General features: G+C 46.1%; 1 protein-coding gene and 1 pseudogene across 1 annotated transcript in view; one reads left to right on the forward strand and one right to left on the reverse strand.

The window, feature by feature from the left end:
- Positions 1–5,827, reverse strand: part of VGLL4 (vestigial like family member 4) — a 159,619-nt gene extending 153,792 nt beyond the window's left edge. The window contains exon 1 of the mRNA XM_063114699.1: positions 5,532–5,827. The gene's annotated coding sequence lies outside the window, so the exon portion shown is untranslated. The remainder of the gene's footprint in view (positions 1–5,531) is intronic.
- The window catches only part of LOC134390143 (retinoic acid receptor RXR-beta-like), a 51,918-nt pseudogene that overhangs the window by 10,692 nt on the left and 21,570 nt on the right, over positions 1–19,656 (forward strand).

Genomic DNA, 19,656 nt, shown 5'->3' on the forward strand with positions numbered 1-19,656 from the left:
CTAACTAGGCATCTTTCAGGTGCCTGCCAGCCTCTAGTACAGGCTGCAGAACAGGAACCATCTATTGGCAGTCATCCCACTGTCCCAGAGAGTGGAAGAAGCTGGTGAGTTGGCAGAGATATGTGCCTTCCCCATTAAGTGTTTAATGCCCTCCTGCGGGAAGCAGGTCTATAGGTTGGGCAGCCATCACTCTCTCGTCCTCCAAAGTAGGACACGATAGATAGCAGGGACAGGTAACTTCAGGTGCCTGTGATAAACTCAGTTCTGCGTACTGCTGGTCTCTGCCTCCCATCATCTCAGCAGAGAGGCCTCAGTCAGCCTGGAATGAACAACAGATACCACTCTGGACAGAAACCCTAAATGAATACTCAGCTCAACCATGGAAGGTTTTCTGATGCTGAAGTGGCCCAAGGCTTGACCTGATTTCTCACCACACTGCAGGAGGGCAAGGATGTGAGATTTAGTCATCTTGGTGACCCTGGCAATGGGAGCTGGCAGATAGTGCCACCATGCAATGACTAAAATCTTCAGTTACTACAGTACAGTTTGGTATCATTGTAAACTGTGCAATTGCACAGACTATATGAAAGTTGACCGTGTCCCAGTCGAACGCCATCTATATAGGCTTAAAACTGCAAAACCAAACTTATGGTATAGCACATTTCATGACCTTTATAACAGGCTGCCTGATGCTGGTGTAAAATTCTTACTGCTGGTTGATGTTCACCATCTCCCGATAATGCCCCCCAGAAAGGAACTGTGTTGTGGGCACACACTGACACTGCTGTGTCTAAGGGGGGAAAATAAAATTCTAATCTCGATTTTTTGAGCAGATTACCAATTCCCACCATTGTTCAACACTGTTGTCAGTCCAAATAAAAATGAACTATGCTTTTCTTTCTCACAGTTAGGCTGTTATGAATCTATCTCATTTTCAAAACCTCGGCCTTATACAGCACTGCATATGAAATAAGAGAAACTCTGGGTTTTTTGGTTTACTCTGGATATGCCTGTTCTTGCATTTATTGGGGGGGGGGGGATTCTTAGAATTTCCTACTCACAAGTGCTGAGGTACCACATACTCTCAAGGGCCCATTACTCCCAAGAATAAGAGATGAATTTGCATCATAGTTCAAGTTGGCAAACTTTCCACAATACCCCAAGTCTAACTCTCCACTGTTCCAAAATCTCAACGCTCAGCCTATTAAAGCCTCGTAAAGTCGTTTAACCTGTGACCAACTGTATCATTAGGTAGCACTCCAGTTATCGCCATAGGTAAATACGGCCAATTCTTGTTATATGAGGTAATCTCGTTCTATGAAATCTCCATGAACACTGAATACAGAAAAACTGTTCCTATGGGAAATACAGGATTAGGTTCCTTCAAGCCTCTGGTCACATTTTTGTCAACTGCTCAATACATAACCTTGTGTTATATATGTTTCTGTTTAAAGACACTTTATTCAATCTCTACTGTTAACTTATTAATGCTGAACTCACAGCCAACGGCACTATAACCCAAGCCTGAATGAAGCTTATCTGACCCACTTGTTACTTCTACAAGGCACAGCACAGCCTTCTCAGCTGAGATCATAAGACAGCAAGCATCTCAGCGCCACACTCGGGGGCCGTTTTAAACAGCAACAAAAGCACACAAATGTAAAAAAACATGGCACTAAATAGGTCACAAAAAGCACACTTGCTTATGGTATGAGAGCTGAAACAAAAAGGCAGGGTAGTGCCTTATCTGCCCTCAGCTGGGAACTTGTGCCTTGAGAGATCCCAATTTTCCCCCCACCGCACATGCCCGTGGAAGTCAGCGGTACTTATTTGGGGGTTACAATTAAAGTGTGGCAAGTAGGCAAATTTGTAAATATGGAATACACAAATGATGAAGATGGACTGCATCTGCTTATCACACCTGAGGCGTGAGACACAGAAAGTGCATTCTACAAGGTTTTCCTCCTTTGCAAAAGAGCTATTATACCTTATCCCAGGTAGAAAGAATTTTTCTGGTTTCAGCATCTCCTGCACTACTTCCCTTCCTAACTTGGCAGTTTGTATCATCAAGATTTGGCAATCCAGTTCCTAAGTCACTGTGTGGGTGGGTGGGTGTGTTTAATGTGGACAGATCCTAAATGGCTATAGACTGATTAGCGGCATTTGCTCCACTCTTCTGTTAAAGTCCACAGAGACTTCATGAACTTTGGATAGGCTCCATGAAAAAATCACAAATGAGCCTCAGTTAACACACCTTGCAGAAACTTCTTAATACACACACCAAAAACTTTTTCTTTTACCAGGTCCTTATAGCTGCAACAGCTCATCTAACACAGGCAATAAACAGACAACTTGGTATGGTAAAATCACCACACAATGTCATAGTTTTAGTTACACTAAAATTTTCTCTTGTATTTGACTTTTACCTCCTGAACTTACAACTTTTAATATTTCAGCCAGTCAAAGTCACAAAAAACTTTCATTACTGTTCCTCTACTTATTAAGGAAAATTAAAAGGTCCACAGCAAACTAACTATCCAAGAGAGACACCTAGAAGAGACACCAAGTAAAATCTTCCTTTGGATTTGTTTTGGCAACCACCAGAGGTTGGTAACAAGGTTAACTCCATAAGGAGCTAAAAGGAATTTCCCATTACAGAACATTTAAAAGTGAACGTGTTTTATAACTATCATGTCTGTAAGAAGCATTAAAATCGTAAGGTAAAGTCACAGTTGTAAATCAGGTGAAGGAAGGGGCAACGACTGTGTTTATAAAGCTCTTTCAAATCTTCAAAGACTTTTATAAATAACATAACACAAAATACTTTCAAAGCACATTATGCCCTGTAATTCCTGAAACTGTGATGTATTGGAATGGATATTATCACCCTCTTACGGAAAAAAAATAAAACACAATAGGTAACTTTTTCTGGTCACAAACCTAGTAGGTAATATAGATGGGAATTGAACTCAAGTCTCCAGAAATTAAAAGCCAGAGCTGTTTTTACTACAACATTCACAGTTTTGGAATGTAGTCCATAGTTATTTATAGCAGAATTATCTCCTCAATTGTATTGTGTTTTGATCAACATAAAAATTAGTTTGCATTCTCTTCGAAATGGAAAGCAGAGGCAAACTGCCCAGAAGTGTGGAACAGCAGTGGTGGGGAAAATCAGCCTGGGATTAAAATTTTGCCAAAGTTAAACAACAAATTGAGGGGTTTACATCATTCCCACCCTGAGAGAGAGGACTTTTCAGCCAGATGCAACAGGAAATGCGCAAGAAAAAAAAAAAAAAAAAAAAAAAAAACCCCACAAAACTGCGTCTTGAATACAAGACAAAAAACTTCTGAGGAAAGTATCTCTAAACCCATTATTTAAACTTACAGCACTGAGATTTAGAAATGATAAATAGCTTGTCCCAAGATCACAGCATCAGGACGGCCTCAGTGGAGCCGACCCCAAAGGTCTCTTTAAACTGTCCCTTCCACTCCCCTGGCAGTCATGCGCAGACTCTTCATTAGCTGCAGGCAGGAAACAATCAACACCATACATCTGTGGATTTAGAGACTAGAGCAAAGAGTTAAAGTTTGGTATGCAAAACTGACCTTCAAATCCTAATAGGCAAATTAGCATTTATTTTTTGTCTTCGAATGTTCAGAGGAAACAAATGCACGCCTGCTTTTTAGTCAAGGTGGGCTTGGGTTTAGAAAAAGGTTTTAAAACTACAAAGTGGGAGACAGTGCCTTTCCAATAGAGGGGGCAACGAGCTGCTGATAAAAACTAGAAGAGTCGCTTCCACCTCCCCCCCACACCCCCCGCGCCAGGCTGCTGGTTCTTATTACCACAGAGGAAATAGAACTAGCAAACATGCAGCATCGACGATCAAAGTGAAACCGATTTTTTGTAATCATCTAGCTTTAACAGACATGCCAGTAAAGCACATAAAAACTAAGTTAATAGCCCCAGCAAGTGCTGTCATCATAACGTAAGACATTTAAATGTCTCAGTGTGATGAATCAAAGGAGACTTTAAGCAAAACAAAAAGGGAAAAGACCTCGGCTTTTCAGCGAGGCCTCAACAAGGTGCGGGAAGAGTGTGCAGTCCTGTTTTGGGGAGGGGGCAGGAAGTACACGGAGAGGAAAGGGCCCCGTCCATAGTCCCGCACCGCAGCCGTCCCCTGTGGCTGGCCAGGACCAAAGAGATGCAGGGCGCGGGGCCCCCGAATCTCTGGACGCCCTCCATCCGGAACCCCTCCAGGAGCTGGACCTCCCCCCCGGGAGCCCCACCAGCTGCCCCGCGAGGACAAGCCGCCTCCTCCCTCCCGGAGGGCGCCCCCGGTCCCGCTCCGGGTGCACCCACCCCTCATGTCCCCGCAAGCCAGCCCTCACCGAGCGCGGGTCCCGCCCCGCATACCCGCTTCTTCTGCACTCACCGCCCGGCGCCTCCGGGCGCGCCCGGCCTCGGGCCGGCGGGGCCCCGCAGGGGGCAGGGAAGACGGGGGCGGAACCGCCGGGCGCGCAAGGCCCACTCCGGGGGCGCGCGGACGCACAGGCGCGCTCGCGCCCGCGCTCCCGCACCAGCTCCCCCCCGCGCACACGCACACGAGAATCGCGCGCGCCCGGCCGGCTCCGCGGCGGACGCGAGCGCGGGAGCGCGAGGAATCCCTGGAATGAGGCGCCACCCGCCCTCGCCCGGGCTCCGCCTGGCGGACCAGGCCACGCCCCCAGGCACGCCACTCCTACCAAGCAGGTGGGGGGCCGAGCCCAGGTGAGCCCGGAGGGAGGCGGGGGCGGGGCCTTGCGCTGCCGGCCGAGGCTCGCTTCCCCTCCCCCGCCCGCCGCGCGCCGGGCGGCCGTCTCTCCCGGCGGGTGAGTGCCGACACGCTCGGGCACCGAACCTTCTGGGGGCCTGGCGCTGCCGGCGCGGCTCCTCCGCGAAGGCGCCAGCAGCGCAGGGCTTGTGGACGCAGCGCACCCTGTGTGCACCCAGCCGCTCCCACGCTCCCGCTCCCCCAAGGCCCGGCCAGTGGGCACACACCTCCAGTGCACACGCACAAACACAGACGAGCATTTTGTGCATGCCCAGGTGCCAGCCACTGGGGACCAGGCACGTTCCCCACACGCACACTACTAGGTCCCCGCACCCGGGGGACACAGCACGCGCGGCACCAACGTCCACGGTCGAACCATACTCCGTGCCCCCCTGGACCTGCTGCCCCTCACCCGCCACGCACAGCCAGCCAAGCGCCAGGCATTCGAGCCAGACCCGCGGCCCCCACGCTGCCGTCCCTTCAGCCCCGCGGCCGCCCGCGGCTCTCACACAGCCCTGCTCGCCAGGCGGCCCGAGGGAAGGCGAGCCACCTTCCAGCGCAGGGGTCCGCGTCCGCCCCGCGCGCCCCGGAACGCGGCGCACGCTGCTGCCTCCCGCCTCCCGTGCTCCACGGGGCGCCGACCTCGGTCACTGCCCCCCTCTCTCGTTACCCGCACACGCCCAAGCCACCTTGCCCAGACAGGCCGGAGGCCACACGTACCCGAAGGTGTAGGTCGCGCTTGATTCGGGAGGAGTGTGCTCAGGTGCCACCGCGATCAGAACGGCCGCTGCAGTCCAGGGCACTCCGGAGCGGCGCGGCGTCCTCCCATTACAGCATTTTACACTCCCCCTGTGCACACACACACACCCCGGGCGCTCCGCGGCGTCTTTCCCCCCCTCCCTCGCCCGGAGGAGGAAGTCCTAGTAAATCAAAACAGCGTGGCCGGGAGGGCGCAGAGGAGCGGGGGAGCGAGACTGCAGGGGAGTCCCCTCCGGCCGCGCGCCCGCAGTCCAGCGTTTGCTGTTTGGCAAACTCCTGGAGTCCACGACCCGGCCTGCTCTGAAATGTGCCCGGGGAGGGGCGGGGGGAGGAGGTGAGACGTTTCTAATTGGCGCAGGTTCTTATTACAGCCCCAGTGCAGACACGTGACCACGAAAAGAACAGGCCTGTCTTTAATTTTTTCCTGTCATTCTCTGGAGATTTGGCGGTGGGGGTGGGGGGTGGGGGCCAGCTACTCCCGCTTCCCCAGCAGCCCCTGTCCCATTGTTTTCTCATACTGCCACAATTAGGAAAACATTTGCTTAACATATCCAGCCGCTAACTTCATAAAATAAATAGTCGGAGACCGAACTTCCTCTGGTTCGCTTTCCATGGCTTCATGTTGCCTCCCTTCTGGTTGTTCTCAAACCTCAGCCACTATGGGGAAGGGGCCCCCACAGTAAGGGCTTTCCCTGGGACGGGGCTCTGCTGAGAGGGAATGACCGCGATAAAAACAAATACCAGCTTACATTAGTGCTGGGGAAATGCTGTGCAGTCTCCAAACTGTGTCTCCATCTGTTGCCTCATCGGGTCCTATCAAGTCACAGCACAGTATCTCATTTGATCTTAGCCATGTTGGGTATACAGGACAGGTACTAACAGTTCCACTTTACAGTGAAATTAAATGGTTACCTAAAACAGGTGGAGGCGTGGCCTGGGTCTTGTGGCCCCTTGTGAAACGCACTCTGCTCCAGTCCACACAGGGCCACTGGAGACGGGACAACTGAAGTGACAAATTGACCTAAGCATAGCCACCCTGGCTTTCCTGGTTCCCAGATTAAAATTCACAGATTAAAGGTGGGAAGGTTCCCAGTTTTCCCAAAGATATTTTTACTTAGACTCTGTTTCAGCTCATCAATGTTCTCAGACTAGGAAAAGAGAAATCCTGAGAAAGATCATAAATAGGTTTTCATCCTGCCAAATGCAGACAGGGAATGAGGAAGAAATGACTGTTTGGGCACATTCCAGGAAATGTGGCAATATAGAAAGGGGTTTTGGATTCAGACAGACCCAGACTTGAATCCAAATTCCGCCTCTGTTTGTTATAGGACTTTGGGCAAGTTATCAAGCCTCCGTTTTCTCATCTTCTTACTTTGAAGAGCCGTTGCAGCGACAAAGAAGTAGGCAGAGATGTTCAATGAATATTCATATCTCTTCTCTCCTCTTGACAAAACCAGTTCTGCTGGGCACTTTATAAACAGACACCTGCCTTAATCATGGAGGGATAGGAAAATGACTTGCCCAGATAATGCAAATGAATAATGACGACATAATAATACAACTGCACATTTATAAAATAATATTTTATATCATTATCTCATTTGATCTTTATGACAACATTGACATTTGTTTGCTGCTAAGTGATTTTCATTTTAGGTCAGCGTGGAGGTCCTAAAGCTGCCTCTTTAATTTCCATCACTGCTTAGAGCAAGCCTTACTCTGTAGATAAGTCATGGGGACAGAGGGCCTTTCCTCATGGATGTGACCAGTCTTTGACCTTTGCAAGAATTAATCTCACTCCTTGCCTTACATCACCATTAGTGTGACTTAGCTCTGGCAACATCTAAGCATGGTTGTTTTAGTCTGGCTGTTTTAGTTGTGCAGAAGAGAGAAACACTCATGTTATCCTTAGAAAAAGGGGGTTTGCTGTAAAGGTATAGGAGGACTGGAACTGAACCATGGCAGACACAAAGAATATTATACATCAGCTTAATAAATGACTTACAATGACCTGCAACGATATGGATGAATTCTAACAATATTAAGTGAAAAAAATAAGTCCTGAAAGATTACATATGCACAATACTCTGTTTATAGTGTTAAAAGTAAAATGAAAAATAATTTAAGGAGTACATATACCCACAGTAAGACTATATAAAAAAGGAGTCAGGGAATGATGATGCCAGAAATCAGGATGGGGGAGAAGGGAGGGCCAGGCCTGGGATTGGATGGGAGGGAACCATTCGGTTAGACACAGGTCATTGTCAAGGTCCTAACTTTTGGGTGGTAGGCTCACAGGTTCACTGCTAAAAATAACTACTTAGTTGATGGTTGCACAACTATGTAAATGTACTTAATGCCACTAAACTGTATACTTAAAAATGGTAAAAATGGTACATTTTATGATATGTATATTTAACCACAATTAAATGTATAAGGAACTAAAAAAAAAAAATGGGACAAATCAAAAAGAAAATAAGTACTACTTAAGTAATTAACTAAATAAATAAAGGTAGGCTGTACATAGACCACTGATGAGAATGTATTTATAACCAAGGGTTTTATAAATGCACCAGAAGTTTATCTAAAAACAATAAAACAGTCAAGGAGGTGGGAGAGTAGAGGTAGAGAAGGATAAAGATTGGCCCAGAGTTGATCACTGTTGAAGAGATGTCGGGGGTTGGGGTGATGGGGAGTGGGGGTGTCATGTTAGATATACTGTTCCCCCTGCTCTGACATATGCTTGAAATTTTTCATATTAAAACAGTAAAAAATTAACAGGAAAAGGGAAGTGCGGCGGGCCACAGGATGCTTGTGGACACAGGAGCTGTGCCTCTCGCCCATGTCCGCAGAGCTGTTGCTCGCTCAGTCTCCCTTTCTCTCTGCTTCTTGGTGCCTCCTCCCCTATCCAATTCTTTCTCTTCTCTCTACCAAGGAGTGTCCTTGTAGCTTTGGCTCCCTTATTATTGTCCCGACTACCCCTTTTGGCTTTTGTCCCCACTGGTAACTGACTCCTTTTGTACCTTCCCAGTTCAAATTGCTCAAAGAGAGAATCTGATTCCTCTCTTTCTACTAACCCACAGAAATGGCTGCAATCGGATGTACCTGGAAGTCACGCATCCATAAGGGTCTGTGCAGTCCAGCCTAGTCCAGTGATGAGAAGCACAGCCCACTGCCAGCAGGTGGGATGGGATGGCCCCAAGACTGTCATAACCAGTGCAACATGATGAAAGGCTCCCAGGAGTGCAGTCGACCAGGAACATCTTTACCTTTCCATTCGCCCCTTAATGATTCTTAAGGCTCTCCAATTAGTGAGGAGTGCAAAAAACAATCTTCTTTTCCACACTAATTCCCAATAAGTAGTTTATTTTTCAATCTGTCTTCCCATGCCACACTTCTAAGGGGGAAACACCGAAGGCTGCCAGTCTGAAGGCTCTTGGTACACATAGACTTTTATTGTTCTCCTCAGTGAGCTAACCTGTCTATGAACAATGTTCTTCCTACCCCATGGGCCTTTGCTCCTAACGTGCTTGCACAAATGTCTCCTTCTTCTCTTCTCTTCACTGCAACCTGTCCCACATAAAAGCACTGAGGAGTCAGAGCTGTGGGTTCTAGTTCTGTGTGGGTCCTTAGGTGACAGTGGGAGCCGATGGAAGTCATTTCACGCCTCTGGGTCCAAGTCTCCCATCTGTGAGGAGCTTAGACCAGATCAGGTTTGGCAAATAGGTTTCATTTTGCATGCCAGTTCTGCCAGGAGCCCCCTCTCCAGAAGGACTCCAGCAGCACCACTGAGGCTAGGCAAACGGTCTCAAGATTGATTAGTAGTGTCTGCCGTGGGCAGGGAATAGGAGCTTGTGAACCAGATGTTTTCCATTTTTGGTCTAGAAGAGTTCTGAAAATCTCTTCTAGCAATAACCTTCCTTTTTTCTCATAGAGTGAGAACAGGTGAATTTCTACTTTTCTAGGGACCAAAGTAACAAGTGGAAAATTCAAAAATGATCTTATTTCAAAGAGCGAATATAGAATAAGAAATTATCTAAAATAATGATAATAATTAACATTTGATGAGCACTCACTGTGTTCCAGGCCCCACCCTAAGAGCCTTAAGACAATTATTTAATTTAGGCCTCTCAACAGTCCTATAAGGTAAGGACTATAAATATCCCCATTATGCAAATGAAGAAACCGAAACATGGAAACAATGTTAAATAACTTGTTCAAGGTCTTAAAGACAATAAGGGTGCAACTAGAATTAAACTCTGGCAGTGGGATTCTGGAGTCCACCTCCTTGTACCTGTCACTCCTCAGTGTTGCCTGCAGACTACCTGCATCGGGCATCCCCTGGAAGCTTGCTAGAAAATGCAGATTCTCAGGTCCCACCCAGACCTACTGAATTGGCATCTGCATTTCGACAAGCTTCCCGGGCATCTTACATTCACAAGACATTTTGAGAAGCACTGAGCACACCATATCTCCGAATGGGATATTAGTTACGATTATTAAATGTTTACAATATAGATACAATGTGCTAAGCATTTAATCCCTTAATCCTATAAGGGATATCCTACAAAATCAATGGATTGATTAATGTCAGTATCCTTGTTGTGATATTATACTGTAGTTTTACAAGATGTTACCGGTGGAGAAAAGGATACACAAAATCTCTCTGTATTATTTCTTACAATTGCTTATGAATCTATAGTTATTTCAAAATAAAATATTTAATTTAAAAATCCTATGACGGAGGTTTTATTTTTCCTAATTTTGTTGTTAAGGAAACAGTTTTAAAGAGGCTAAGTAAGAAGCCCACTTGGTAATTCAGCTTAAGTATTATTGAGGCCCTACTATGTGCAAGGTACTGTCTTCTGCACTGGAAATACAGCAGTGAACCAACACGGCCGTCACTGAGCTGTCGTCCTAGTGTGGGCTGTTAGGATTCAAACCTGGTCTGGCTGCCAGGTCCTCTACTGCTCAGATTTCAGAGGTGTGGTAACAGGATGGGAAGGTGGTAAATAACAGAGCTACCTGCAGTTAAAACATTTGCAAAGTTTCTAGACAGTTGCACATGAAATTGTCTAACAGTCTGCACTCAGTGAGCACTCTGCGAAAATCAATTCCCTTCCTTCCTTTCTCGCAACCGTCTCAGAGCCCAGGAGGAACCTCACCTGCATCATGACCCAACATTGATTCTTCCCTTCATCAGGCTGGATGCAGTCCAATGATGGAGCCATTGTGAGTGGCAGTAACCCGAGCTTCAAGTTGTGCTTTAGAGCAATGTTCCAAGGTTCAGGGATGTACCATTACAAAACCTGTCAGGGAGTCAGTGACGAGCGCTTTTCTGAATGTCAGTTCTTTTCATACCATAGTTTTGAATGAGTCTCCTTAAGCTAGACCAGATTCATGGCCAGAATCATTGCCCAGACCTCAGATGTGTGAGTGCCATTTAACATTGATCCAAAGATTGGATTTGTCCTCACACAAGGAGTTTTCCTTCAAATACTATAAGAACAATTCAGCTTAGCAATATATTCTTGCTAACTTCCCTAGAGACAAACTTCACCGGGCTGGGGAGGAGATAATAAGAGCCATTTTCCACTGAAAAAAATGTTGCAGATGCTAGATTCAAGGCCAGTTGGAGTTTGGCCAGTTAACTTGCTGCCTCTCAGACAGAGAATGGTTTGAACTGGGGAACTTACCAAAAACAAGCATGCATTTTTCTTCTGAGTGTGAAATACAGCAACACCTCAGAGAGACATTCTTCAAACTGGGATTGCCCTGTCTCTCTTGACTCCAATTCTTTCTTTGGCATTCAGCTCTTACAAACATGTGCTACATACAGGCCATGAGAAAGTAAACAGGAGGGACGAAGGGAGGGAGGGAGGGAGGGAGGGAGGGAAGGAAGGAAGGAAGGAAGGAAGGAAGATCAGCATTACTGGGTGCTGACTATGTGCATGTGTTGCACTTTCTTATTTAATGCAGTGTGATCCCATGAGGAAGAAATCATTGTCTCCATTCTACAGATGAGGAAACGTGGGTTCAGAGGGTAGAAAATACTTGCCTTAGTAGTACAACTATTTGAGTAGTGCAAGATCAGGATGCAAACTAGCTGGCCAACTCCTCACTCAACTGTCTTTCAACAACACCACTGAGGGCTGACCCCGTGGCGCACTCAGGAGAGTGCGGCGCTGGGAGCACAGCAGCGCTCCCGCCGCGGGTTCGGATCCTATATAGGGATGGCTGGTGCACTCACTGGCTGAGCGAGGTGCGGTCGGTCACAAAAAAGACAAAGATAAATAAATAACAACACCACTGAGTTGTTGAAAAGCCCCTTTTGAGAATCTCTAAATGAATAATTGAATCTAGTCTCCTAGAACAATATGTCCATTGTGAAGGGAAATGTCTCCGCTTGGTTTCTCGTCCCCTCTACAATACAATGTGGAGAAATTTGCTGGGGTTCTAACATCATCACCATGTTGCAAAAGGCAAGAGAAGCCTTAGCTAGACACAGGAAAGTTGCTAAGACTTTGGTGTCACACAGATCTAAGTTCAGACTTTGGTTCTACCATTTTCTAGCTACATGACATTGGACGTATTCTTTAACTTTCCCAAGCTTCCATTTCCTCACCTACATGATGGGGATGGTTTCTACTTAGATGTGTTTATGCATATGAACAGTCACATAATCAATAAAGGTGGGACCCAGGTCAAAGTTGAAGGTGCCCCTAGTGCATATAGTGCTGGATCACCCAATAAGCAGACTGTTTGTATTTAGGGCACCATAATGTAACGAACCATTTTTGGAAGAATTATATATATGTATACGTAAATAAATAACCAGATTAGTCATTTTGGGTAAAACCAGTTCTTCAGACTACTTTACAGTTTAATATTCTTCTGAATTACATAGATGAGGAGGCACCATAATCTTTCTAGGGCTTACAGGCTTTAAAAACTCAAATTCTGCCCTGCTGCTTTAGAGCAAAAAAAAAAAATTCCCTTCTCCTTAGGGCAGCAGGAAAAGTGGGTTTGGGTCCAAAATAGATGAGGTTTCAGTGGAGACATGGGGAAGAGGGAGAGGATATTTTTTCTTCTGGAGTGGAAGAGAGCTTTCCAAGAACAGTAGGCTGGTGTCCCAGGACATAGGTAATGTCCTCTCTATGCCTTCGGAGGCTCCTACGAAAGCCACAGTGCTGCCCAGTTCAGCTTCCACCTATGTCTCTCCTGCCTACTCTTCCCCTCCTGCAGGAGCTTTTCATGGATCTTCAAGGAACCCTTGACATAATTAAGGCAATTCTTCCTCCCTTCCTCCCTTCCTCCCTCCCTCCCTCTCTTGTTTTCTCCCTCCCTCCCTCCCTGCCTTTCTTCCTTCTGTCTAGAGCAGCATCTATTTGCTGTTTACTGTTCTAGATATTGAAGATACAACTATCAGTAAGACGGACAAGGTCTGGCTGTCACAGAGCTTATGCTTTTATGGGGAGGTGTTGGGGGTGAGGTGGAGAGACAGACCATTAGCCAGGAAACATAATTTAAGTCACGTAAGTTAACTTAAAAGAGATCATTTACAATCATGGTAAGAGCAACGAAGAAAATAACACAAAGCAGTGAAATAAAGACTGACTGGCTGTGGCAGCAGCATGGCATCACACTGACAGCATGATCAGGGAGGGCCTCTCTGAGAAGGTGACATTTGAGCCGAGACCTGAATGATGACAAGGAGCCAGCCATGCTGCAGTCTGGGGGAAAAGATTTCCAGGCAGAAGGAATGGCAAGTGCAAAGGCTTCGGGACGGGAACACAGTTGCCGTGTTTGAAGAAATGCACAAAGGCCAGAGTGGCTGGACTGTAGAAAGTGCTGGGGAGAGAGGTGCGAGATAAAGTTGGAAAGTGATCAGGCTACGGTAAGGAATTCAGACTTTATTCCACATGCCAGCAGAAGCCACTGGAAGACTCTAGGGAATGGGGCTAGTGACATGCTCTGAGTTCCTAAAAGCCCTTTCAGATGGCTGTGTGGAAACTAGACTGGGCTGGAGGCCAGATAGAAGCAAGGAAATAAGTTAGGATACTTTTACTGTCTTTTGCAAGAGAAAGGACTGTGGTTTAAAATAAGATGAGAGATCAATGAAGAAACCTATTTCAGATATATTTTGGAAGTAGATGTACTAGTTAAGGTAATGCCAGCTACTGTAACAGGTGAACCCCTAAATATTGATGGATTTTCACATAAAATCCAAAATAGGTGTTCTGGAAGGGCAAGTGGCTCTCCTCCAAGTGGTGACTCGGGGACCCAGGATCCTTCCATCTTGCTGCTCTGTCAGCCCCTGAGGCCCAGAGTCCCTTGAGAGATCCTCTTCAACCAGCAAGCAGATGGGGAAAGAGCGTGGAGAACACACAGTGCTTCTTGACTGCTTGGGCCCAGGCATGGCACACTTCCCTGCTATTTGTATTCCATTAATGACAACTAGCTACGTGGCCTCACCTGAATGGAGGTGGGTAAGAAATGCAGTCCCTGTATGGGCAGCTACTTCTGTCAACAGCTCTACACTAGGGAAAGAAAACACAGATCTTTGGTGGCCAGCTGGCTGTCTCTGTCATGGCAGTCAAGCTTTCTGGTGAATTGCTCATGGGGGCTGAAGGAATTTGAGGCACTCAAGATGAGGGCTTGCCTGTTGGCCTGAGCAAAGATGGAAGGTGGTCATTAACCCAAATGGGAAGGTGGGGGAGGAGCAGATTTATACTGAGGGTGGGAAGAACGATGAGTTCAATTATTGCACATATTTAGCATGAGCTGCCACTGTGACAGCCACAAGGAGGTGTTGGAAAGGCAGTTGGATGTCTGAGACAGGAGTACAGAGAAGGGGTCCAGACTGAAGATTTCAATGTTGCATCTCCCCCTTTACCTAGCGGCCTCTGGTCCTCTCACCGCCTCTTACGTGCTCTGGCCTCTGATCGCCCTTGACCCTCAATGCATTCACTGCATTGATGTAACTTCCCTCCTCTATAAGAGATAATGTTTGTAATTCTATTACTCATTAAATGATAGCCATTCCTATTACATGCATTCACTCATTCAATACACAGTTTATTGAGTGCCTACCCCGTGCTGGGCACTGGTGATTAGCTAGGAAGAAGACATAGTCTCTGTCTCATGAAGGTGCATTCTAGTAGGAAAAGGCAGATAATAAACAAAGAGGTGAATATACAATGTATCAGGTGCCCTGGAGAACAATAGAGCAGGATGAATGAGAAAGTACCAGGGAAGTAGGGGGTAGAGTCACTAGAAGCAAGAAGACTTCTATAATAAGGCCACATTTGAGCAGAAACCTGAAAGAAGCCAAGGGGGCAAATCCCGTGTATGTAATGGGGGAAGAATGTGATGTGCCAAGCAAGGGCACAGCACGTGCAAAGGCCCAGAGGTAGGAGAGTAACTGGCATGTTCCAAGACCAGACAGGAGGCTAGCCTGCCTGCAGTGGAGTGGGAATGGGGGAAGAGTGGGAGGGGATGAAGTCAGAGAGGTGGAGCATGGGTAGATCATGCAGTAGCCAAAGCAGGGGGGTTTTCCCCCACACCTTCATGTAACCAGAGAAAGAGGGAGAAAAACAAACTTATTTCCGGGTGCAGAAATATTTGCAAAGAAAGCAATGCACAATCAGGAACCTCCTGTGCCGTTCCCAAAATGAAACACCTTCAAAGCAGATTTGAGACCAAAATAAGAAAGGGTAACTGTTTCATAATGTGGAGCCCGCAGAAAGCACAATTCTCCCTGGTGCAGCAGGTTTTCTTCACAGTTAATTGCGGCCACATGTGAAGCACCGCAGGGAAGCGTTTCTAGCAAGTGCTGTCTATCAGAGACCTGGACCAAGGCTTCCCATCCCTTATGCTCGGAGCAAAACCAGTTGTGTGACAGCCCAGGAAGCTGAGAGCATAACAATGCTGCCATGATAAATACTGTGTTTTCTGAATTTCAAATCCAAAATCTGAGGCATGGACACTTTATTGCCTGTTTTTCATAAATATCGGAAGCAGCTAGTTTAAATGGGGGGAAAAAAAGTATTTTTCTAAGGAAGACATGATTTCTCAGGCCTGTTAACTTACCTTGGGTAGTTCCCTCCTGATCTACCCACTGTAGTGAGGTTCATGAAACAAAAATACCAGTGGTGGGATCTGGGCCTTTCATTGCTGCTCTGGGTCACAGTGGGGCCTCTGGGATATGCTCCAGCCATAACCCCAAACATCTGGGCAGGACTTTATAGCCGTTGCTCATGAGGTTGTCTTATTTGATGCTGACACACCTGGAATTGGTACCATGTTCTGTTTTACAGGAGCATGTGTACAATGGACATTTTCTGGGTTTTGGCTCCCTACCATCTAGCCACCTTTCCTACTGGGGGAAATTCTCCATTGACTGGATCTACAGAAGTCACAGGGAGCCAGATAGTCCCTCTCTGAGGCTAGGAGGTAGACTCAGCCAACTGGATGTTCCTGCCCAGGGTCAAACTCTTGAGGGAGTGATTTGAAGGCGTGTCAGTGGGAGCATCAAGAGTCCTGGAACAGCAGTGCCTGGGCTGCAGTGGTGAATCCGGTGCTGGAAGAGTCGGGATTTCGTCTACACCAGCCAGCTCCTGGGGCAGTACTGGCCACCTTTTCTAGCTCCTAATTACTTTCTGAGTCTGGTTCTCCAGCCCCCCCATCTGTTATTCAGCCACCCAATACCCACCCAGTGAACTCCATTTCTGCTTCTACTAACCAAAGACTATTTCTGTTGTCTATTATGCAGAACCCTGGGTACTATATGGGCATTAGGTGGCTTAAACTTACGTAATTGGCAAACCCCCATTAAAGAACAAAAATTCCCCTGGACTTCCAGAGTTAACTTACATTATTTTTGTTCTTACGTAACTCAAATATGTAAACCGTAAAACTAAATATAACTTCCTTAGAGGCTTGTAGCTTTTAAGCAACTATAAAACACAAACACATTTGCAAACTACATACAAGCAATACCACGAAATCAGCAATGTTGAAATTAACAGCATTAACTTGATATGACAGATGATGCTGTTTTGTGAAACTAAAGAGCTTTTGGTAATGTGACTATGGAACTGACTGACCCGTGGGCTCCTGTGCTTTTATTTTTTATTACCATGGGCCACTTGACAACTTAACTCTCCCACCTCTTTTCTCCATTCAAACTACTGTGGTCACTTCATTCATACACTTGGTCTTCAGGTCATTTTCTCTTTACTTGTGGGCACATCACTCACAGATGAAGACTGCTGCTGTTCTTCTGTCATTCAGCTGGGACAATCGAAATTGTTCTGCTTGGTCCCAATGCCATTGTAAACACAAATGCAAATGCAGGGCCCAAAATCAGCTAGAAATCATGTCCAGATGACCCAATATTTGCTTATATCAAGTTTTTAAAGGTAAATATTAAAAAAACTAAATTTAAAAAATTAACTAAATTTTAAAAACGCATACAAAATTCATAAATTTCTAAAAATGTGTTTGTAAACCCCAGTTTCAGAAATCATGACAAAGTAGTTAGGAGCATAAGCTTTGGAGTTAAAAAGAAGTCCTGGTTTTGAATCCCAACCTTATCCCTTCCCTTACGAGTCTTAGCATCTTGAGCAAGTTCATTAATCTCTCTGTGTCTTCATTTTCTTACCTGTAAAAAGAACGATAATACCTATCTTTTAGGAAACTTGTATTAAACAAGACAATGTGTGGAACTGTTCCATAGATGGTACTAATTATTGCTGCTGATCCTAACCAACGTTCAGATTGGTTAACATATTTGCCCCAGTTCATACATCCAGGTGGTCACAGAGACAGAGATGGAACTGCTTTTAATACCACACATGCTGAGCAGTGTGGTGTCCTGAGGGACACCTGCCTACCTCTCAGGGCTGTACTCAGAGGGGGCTGCTATATCTGAGGGATTTACACTGTCTAGGAAATCACCCCATTCTCAGGTTAATTCTATGGATGGTCTTCCTAGAAAATTAATCACATTATTCCCCTACGTGAAAACTTCTGTCCATCCCCTATTCCTTATACCTGTGGTCCTCAAAATGGGCTTCCCTGATCAGCAGGGGACTTGTCAGAAAGGCAAATGCAGATGCTCAGGCCCCATCCCTCATATACTCAATTGGTGGTGGAGCCCGGCAGTCCATGTTTTAACCACCCCCTCAGACAATCCTGAAGCATGGGGCAGCTTGAGAGCTACTACTTTCTAGCAACAAGTCCATGTGAACACAGCATTCAATGCTCTTCCTGTTCTGGTCTCAGCCTACCTTTCTCTCTGGCCTGTTCTCTCTGTGCTCCTGAAAACACCTTAGAAAACACCTCCAAAGACGGACTTTACTCTCCTGTCTTTAACATGACAAGACCCTTTAGGCATCTGTGTTTGGGTACACGCAGCAGTTGCCCCTACTGGGCCTTTCTTCAAAAGGTCTTTTCCACTGTTAAGCCTTCCCTGACTGCTTCAAGGCTCAATTTATAGCTCTGCAGCCTTTATGCCATACTTCTATTACTACAACACTTACCAGGCTGTATTGTCACTAACTAGTTACGTGCTTGCCTCCTCACCTAGATTACAAGGCCCTCTGTTTGTGGCTGCTGGTTATCAACCTATATCTATCCTCCTCGTGCTCAAACAAGAGATTTCTGATTTCCCAGCCCTCTTGCAGGCAGACGTGATCATGTGACTAAGTTCTGGCCAACGATGCGAGCAGAAGCCGATGGCTCCAGCTGGGGGGGCAGGTGGACGGAGCTTGCTGATTCAGCTGCCAGGTGCTCTGTGCTCTTCCCACCTTCCTCCTGGTAGTGAGCTGAGTGGCAGGCCCACCTTGCAACCATGTGGTGAGCTTAAGGATGGAAGAAATGCTAAGGATGGTAAAGCAAAAAGACAGCAGGAGTGTGGGACATTGGTGACAATGTGAGGCCACTGCATCAACTCTGGACCTTTGTCCTCAGGCTTCAGGTTACATGAGACTCAAATAACTCCCTTTCTTATTAGAGCCATTGTTTTAACAAGAGACTAAAGCAGTCTCTGAAAGGCAGGACTGTGTCTTATTCACTGCTGAATCTATAGTGCCTGGCACAGAGCCTGACCTGTAGCAGATGCTTAATAAATGTTTGTGGAAGGAATGAAAAGAATGAATCCTTCCTTATTATTTCTTCTGCAGGAAGAATCAGAGCTCATATATTGGGCCTAAAATTGCTTTGCTGGAAAATCTGGAAGCCACATAAGGCTAATTAAAAAAAAAAAAAAAAGATAGATCTTTTACATTTTATTTTAAATTAAAATGTCACAGTTGTAATTTAGACCAGGATAATATTATCCTACCATTGGACAGAAAATAGGTGCTAAATGAATACATGTGTTTCTACTGCTAAAAATCCCTCAATAGTTTGCCCAGTGCTCTTAAAATAAAATCCCAAATCCCTAGTGTTTTCTGGCTTCCCACTGTTTTGTTTTGTTTTCTTTTTTTTTAACGGAGATAATTGTAGATTCACATGTAAATGTAATAAACAACACAGAGAGGTCTCATGTACCCTTTGCCCCATCTCCCCCTATGGTAATATCTTGTGAAACTGTAGTGCAACATCACAACCAGATGGTGGACATTGACACAATCCACCCATCTTATTCAGTTTCCCCAGTTTTACTCGTACTCATTTATGTCTATTTACGTGCATGTGTGTGTCTCTAACAAAATACCTTAGATTAGGTCATTTATAAAGAACAGAACTGTATTTCTCACAGTTCCGGAGCTGGGAAGTCCAGGACCAAGGCGCTGGCGCTGGTGTCTGGTGAGGCTGCTCTCTCCTTCCAAGATGGAGCCTTGTTGCTTTTCCTCACGGCAGAAGGTAGAAAAGCGAGAGAGCCTAACTCACTCCCTCAAGCCCTTTTATAAGGACACCTAATCCCATTCATGAAGTCAGGGCCCTCGTGATTAAATCACGTCCTAAAGCCCGCCTCTTAATATTACCCCCTCAGGGATTAAGTTCCAACATATAAATTTTGGGAGGAACACACACATTCAGGCCACAGCCTTGCGTGTGTGTGTAGTTAGTGCTACCA

The sequence above is a fragment of the Cynocephalus volans genome, chromosome 11, assembly GCF_027409185.1.
Source record: "Cynocephalus volans isolate mCynVol1 chromosome 11, mCynVol1.pri, whole genome shotgun sequence".
In the NCBI taxonomy this organism is placed as follows: domain Eukaryota; kingdom Metazoa; phylum Chordata; class Mammalia; order Dermoptera; family Cynocephalidae; genus Cynocephalus; species Cynocephalus volans.